Source organism: Marmota flaviventris, chromosome 16 (genome assembly GCF_047511675.1).
Source record: "Marmota flaviventris isolate mMarFla1 chromosome 16, mMarFla1.hap1, whole genome shotgun sequence".
Classification (NCBI taxonomy): Eukaryota; Metazoa; Chordata; class Mammalia; order Rodentia; family Sciuridae; genus Marmota; species Marmota flaviventris.
In genome coordinates this window covers 24,427,404-24,433,730 of record NC_092513.1, presented here as the reverse complement: position 1 = coordinate 24,433,730, position 6,327 = coordinate 24,427,404, and positions in this window count along the sequence as shown.

The following is a 6,327-nucleotide window of genomic DNA, read 5'->3' as shown; positions in this document are numbered from 1 at the left end:
CTGGGGCCCTGTTTCCTGGAACATTGTCTTGAGTGTCCCAAATTCTGCTTTTAAAAATCTTTGGGTTAAGGCTGCTGGGCCTCCAGACTGATCCTCTAGCTCTGGGCTGGGTGAAGGCGCAGTGCAGTTTAATCACAGCTTTTGGGCCTGGACTAACAGGACGCTGGGTGCCTACGTGCTGATGGACAGCAGGAAACAGGCTGAATTTGGGGGGCCTCTGAAATTAGGAACGACGGGGGATAGTAGAGGATAGGAAAGACAGCAAAATACAACAGACACTAGTATGTAAAAACGTGGATGTGTAACCGATATGATTCTGCAATCTGTTGCCTCTTCTCCTTTGAAAGTTTTGGCTCATTCAGGGGTTTTGAAGGTGGAACTTTTTGAATCAGTAAGCTTCTGACACCATCATTCAAAGCTGGCTTTGAATAAAACCCATTTTCCTACCAATTTGACTCTACAATTTTAGAGCAGCAAGTCTTCAGCCTAGCCCCCCACACCCACCCCTGGGCAGTACTGTGTCACCCAATAACAGACACACAAGAATCAGCAACGTGGATGCCCCAGAGGACAGAGCAGGTGGAAGACCCTGGTGGGGCAGTGACACCTGGAGATCTGGGAGGGGTGTCTGCAGGGGCCATAGCACCAACGTTCTCCTGGCCTCCCTCTTCTCTCAAGGTGTGGAGTTAGAAGGCCCCATTCAAGTTCCAGCCGGGCAGTTATTCCTCAAGCTTACCTCGGTGGGTGGGGTGGGAACCCCTTCTGGGCAAACTGAGGCCATAGATCCTTACCAAGACCCACCATACTCCAAGGCCTCAGGATTCACTCTATCCAACTCCTAGTTTTTCTGGTTCTTTGCTGCTGAAAGCAGCCTAGTTGGTAAAACACCCAGAGCTCTGCAGGGACCCAGGTGGGTGAGAAGAGGCCCCACCGGTACGTGACGAGGTGAAGGCCGAGTGCCTGAAGCTCCAGTCATTGTGGCCAAGGCAGTGAGGCACAGAGGCTCAAGGCCCTGGCAGCCACCCAGCACACTGCCCACTGGGCCCCCCCAGGGTGGATGGCGGGCTCAGGTTTCCCAGGTGAGCAGTGGCCTGAGCCCAGTAGCCAATCTCCACAGGGCTCCCACCCACGCCTCCTCTGAGACCTGCTCCCTGCCCACCCCCCTCACTGAAGGGCCTGGTCAGATGACCTCAGAATGTTGAATAACAGGAGAAAGGCAGAAGGCCCCGGAGGGGGGCTGTGGCCATTGTCCATCAACCTTGCCTCGTGTAGAACAGCTGAGAGGCCACAGGCCAGTGGACTTAGCCAGGTGCCTGTGTCCTGTAGGCCCTGCTGCTGTCCCCAGGGCCTCTGAGCCCAGGTTTCTGCTGCTCCCAGGGATGGTAGAGGGCAGGCCAGGAGAGGGACAGGACACCCCTGCACCACCCCCCACTGGACTCCACAAGATGCTGCAGGCTGGGCCGTGTCCTGGGGGCCCTCTGCTCTGCCCCAGGACTTTTCACTTCCTCTCTGCACACCAGCTCTCCACTTCCTCTTCCCTCTCCCCTCTGCAGCCCTTCTTCAGCCCCCACCCCCACTTCTCATCTGTTTCCTCTTCCATTTCCAGCAAGGAATAAAGCCCAGTATTTCCTTCTCCTGTCCTTACCTGGGACAGACTTCCACAGGCCTTCCTTCCCTGCCTTCTGCCCCCAAGGGGACATGAAACCGCCAATACCCTCTTTTGCTCTGGGGCCCTGGGGGGCTGCTGTGGAAGGTCTTCACAGTTGTTCAGGAACTCCTGATGGAGACTGTGACATGTCCTGAGTTAGTGATCACAGGGAAGACAGAAAGCCATGCAGCCCAGGTTCCCCTGAGCCTGGCACAAGTCAGGCTGACTTCTGGGAAGCACAAAGGCTCAGGTGGGTGTGAAGAGAGCAAGGAGGAGGGCCATGAGGTGTGGAAGCCCTTGAGGCTGAGTCTGGGTGGGTGTGGTGGCTCTCGAGAGGAGCGATGGGGTGGGACTCTGCATTTCTTTCTGGAACCTCTGGACTCAATTTGAAATTATTTTGCTTAGCTCTGAAAAGCATTCTGGGGGTCAGCAATGAGCTGTGAGAATTTATTTAAAATAAGAGAGAAAGCACCACCGTGGAGCTCCATCTCTGGCATGGTACCCAGTGGGCGTGGAACTACCCTGCTCCCACCTGCTCAGCTGTTGATGGGAGCCGCAGTGATCTTGGGCAAACCATTTCCCCCTCTAGGTGATAGCTGTAAGGCGGGGTTAGGCCTTTCAGGCTTCGAATGATGGGGTTCCATCAGAACTAGCTAAACACACAGTGTGCCACCATGATTCCTCTCCTCACCGAGTATGAGGGTATGATGAGGCCTGACAGGACCCTCAGGATTTGAAGTGTCAGATTCAGTGTTGGAGGAAGAGCCCTGGCCTGAGAAGGGCTAGCTCCTCGTGGGGCCTGGGTGTCTATGTGGGTACGAGGCCTTCTATCCCCAAGTATGTGTGTTCAGGCTGCTTCTGCCCCATCCCTGTTTCTTCTTAGGAAAGGAACTCAGCCAGCTAGGGGACAGGGGACAAGTCATGGGTGTTTCTCCAGGTCTAGGGTGGAGAGGTGCTGGCTGCTGAGACCGGTACTGTCCACACTCTGCAGAAAGAGCTGTCTGTCCCCCTGGGCGCATGCAGGCGGCCTGGGCCACCGCCTTCACATCCTCTTGCCTCAGCCTCTAGAGTAGTGAGGGTCCTACTTGTGGCCAGCTTTCATTGCTGTCTGACAGTTTATGAACTCAGAGCCACCCTCGTTCATCCATTCTCTAGTGCTGCTTCTTTTAATGTGCTGAGGTTAGGATGTGCCTCACTTACTGAAGTCACACTCTTTCAGAAAGGGTTGAAGTCTTCTGTGGGGCACCTGGGGACCTCTTAAAATTAAATTTTCTTAACAGTTTTATTGAGAGATAATTGATGTACAAACAATTGCATGTATTTAATGTGTACAATTTGATGAGATTGGACATATACAAATACCTCTGAAATCATCACCATATCAAGGTAATAAATCCATTTATAGAAGGATTTCATCACCCCCTCCCAAATTTCCTCATACTCTCCTTTAATGCAGTAAGAACATGTAACATGAGATTTACCCTCTAAACAAAATATTTTACACAATATTATCAGCTGTCTGTGTGGTTTTTAAACATAAAGCAGTGTGCTATAGCTTAAAGCACTATTTTTCCTGTTTACTGAGGAAATTGTAAACATTTCTGGTCTTAAGATTTGTTTGCACCCTATATAATTGTTTGGTGAAAACAAGTTGCTTTGCACCCATATAAAGACAACTTCCTCCTCTGGTTGTAAAGTTGACTTAGAATGTTCTATGGGGTCTTGTTTCACTCAGTCATTATCTCCTCCAAGGGAGACCTGTTCCCAGTACAGTGAGAAGAGCAGCCCACGGGCCCAGGCCCTCATGGAGTTCACATCCATGCTGGACTAGCAGAATACGGAAGGGAACTCCTCCCCTCTGGTGGACTGCTTCCTCTCAGGGCTGGGCAGGTCTGCATGGGCTCAGGGCTCTAAGTTGTGTTTGGGGAGCAAAAAGCCACTGGGCAGGGACCTGATGCATGTGGTCAGGAGATGGCAAGGCTGGGGGTATTGTTAGTTCTCTCCAGAAGATGAAAGCCTAGACCCCTGAGTCTACCTGGGGACCCACCACTGGGCATGTGATTGGACTAGGTACAAAGGTTAGAATGGTTTGAGATTGAGTTCCATCTTATCTGCACCGTGGGTCTCATATCCTGGGAATGGTTTGTCTATGTAATCTGCAAAAGTAGTCTTAGGAATGACTCCAAGAGAGTATGTGTGTGTGTGTGTGTGTGTGTGTGTGTGTGTGTGTGTGAACAGCCAGAAGAGCTTGCTGTTGGTATCGGCATGTTCCCTCACTGATGTTATCTTCTCTTGAAGGCTCCCAGGGAACTGCATGTTCAAATCTCAAGTTCAGATTTTGCTCTTGCCAGTGCCACTTGTTTCTAAACCAGTCCAGGCTTCTGGAATGTGTCTGCATGCTGGCTGTGCTGAGTTCAGGCCAAACTGGCTTCAGAGGAACCTGTCTCATGACTTCCCTTTGATCTTAGGGAATGCAGTGGAATTATGGGGAGAGGAGATGCTGCAGAGCAGACAGGTGGGGACTCATCCTCCACGCTGGCTGTATTCCTGGAAAGATTCAACCATCACATGCTTGTGTCTTCACTGAGGCTGTCAGACCAGAGGCACTAGGGTGTGTGAATGGAGCTGATGGCAGCGTTCTCGCCTCTGCAGCCTGGTGGTCCTTGGGGAAGGAGCACTTGTTGCCCCATCTGTGTGCCCTAGCTGTTTCCCAGCCAGATGTTGTCCAGGAAAGTGAGGTCAGGTAGAGAAGCAGCCCTGTACCCTGACTGTTGGCAGGAGGGAGGCTGGGCAGCTGTGGGCCGTCTGATAAATACAGGGGCCAGGGAGAGTCAGTGGAGCCCCTGGGTTCCATGGGGGCAGATGTGTAGGGATGTCATGATTGCAGTCCCATCTTCCCTGCTCTGCAGACTGTGTCCCCAGCACCTCTCCTGTGCTCTCAGCTGGTGAAGCAGGAGTGGAGCTGTCCTCACTTGCTCTGATGCTCAGTGCCTCTGAGAGGGTCTGTGGTCTGCTCGCTCAGAGGCTCGGTCAGCCTGGACTCCCTAGCTTTTGGGTTTCACCTCTGCTGCACTTTCACTGAGAAGTGAAGGGAAGTTTCCTTGGCTATAGGCCACTGGGGCACTGGCCAGGGTGGGGACATTTGTTCCCACCTGCTGCCCTGGGTTTCTTTACTGCTGATTCCCTTCCCCTTCAGTTCCTAAGACAGGAGAAGGATGTTTCCCGAGAGCTGCTGCATTGATCTGCTGTTGAGAAGGGGACCCTGGTAGCACAAAGCTGGGCCGCCACCTAGGGACAAGTTATGCCTAGGCTCACTGCTGGTCCAAGTAGACCTTTCATTCCAAGTCAACTGGCTCATGAAAAGCAGAACTTGTGTTAAAAATGTAAAAGGTAGGAAGAAGGGGAAGTTGTCATTGTTCACTTAATAAAAATGATTTCTCAAAGGCATCCTGTTACGCAACTTAGTAGTTTACACATTTTTCCCTTATGGAGGTGAAGGAAACAGCATTGTGTAACAAAAGCAAAACAAATCCTTCAAAGGGCACTGCAGACACACTAGCTTTACATAGTATTCTTGTTGTCACTTACATTTTACCTTAAGTCATAAAAATGAAAACAGAAGGAAAAACAGAACATTTCTTTTTTTATATATATATATTTTTAGTTTTCGGCAGACACAACATCTTTTGTTTGTATGTGGTGCTGAGGATCGAACCGGGGCCGCTCGCATGCCAAGCCAGCGCACTACCGCTTGAGCCACAACCCCAGCCCCCCAAAACAGAACATTTCTTGTTTGGGTCCATCTGGGTTGGAGGCCACCCATTCTTGAAGAAGTCCCAATTATATGCTAATGACTCTGGCATCTGAATCTCCACCCTGAACTCTCTCCTAAACCCTAGACTCCTTCACCCAAATGCCTGCTCAGCACCCCTGCCTGGACATCTGCCTGGATCACTGATCTCCCAAACCTGCTCCACCAGGGAGCTTTCTCTATCTCAAGGCTAAGAGAAAAGCCCAGGAGTCAGCCTCGACTCCTGTCTCTGCTAATTCAAGGTCCATCAACCCATTAGGAAATCTCCAGGCTCTATCTCCAAATAGATCCAGAATCTGACAACTGCTCACCATGCCCAGTGCAGCCTCCCAGATCCGAGGCCCTTGACTGCTGGCCTGAATTACTGGACTAGCACCCTAACTGTCCTCCATGTTTCCAACTTTGATTTTCTACAGTATTATTTCAATAAAGCGACCCTCAGATGTGAGATGGTCTCTCTCTCCTCTCTTCAAAAGCCTGCAATAGCTCCCTATTGTGCTCAGAATAAAGCCAACATCTTCCAATGGCTTACAAGGCTCTGCACCTTATGCACTCAGCTGCCTGCCTGCCCTGACTACTCTGCTCCAGTGGCAATGGCCTCCTCGTTGTTCCTGGGCACGCCTGCACAATCCTGCCTTAGGACACGTGCTGGTTGTCCTTCTGCTCTTCTCCCAGATGCCCATGTGGCTGCCTCTCCCCTCCTGCAAGCACTCAGTGAGGTCCTCCCTGGCCACCCACTCATGTCCAGCAATCCACACATAGGGTTCTTGCTCAGCCCTCTAGAGCTTGCGGTAGAGTCACTGCAATGCACTTCAGCTAATTAAAAGTAGGTTACCTTTGTGTTCCAGATTGCCTGGGATAGGCCATT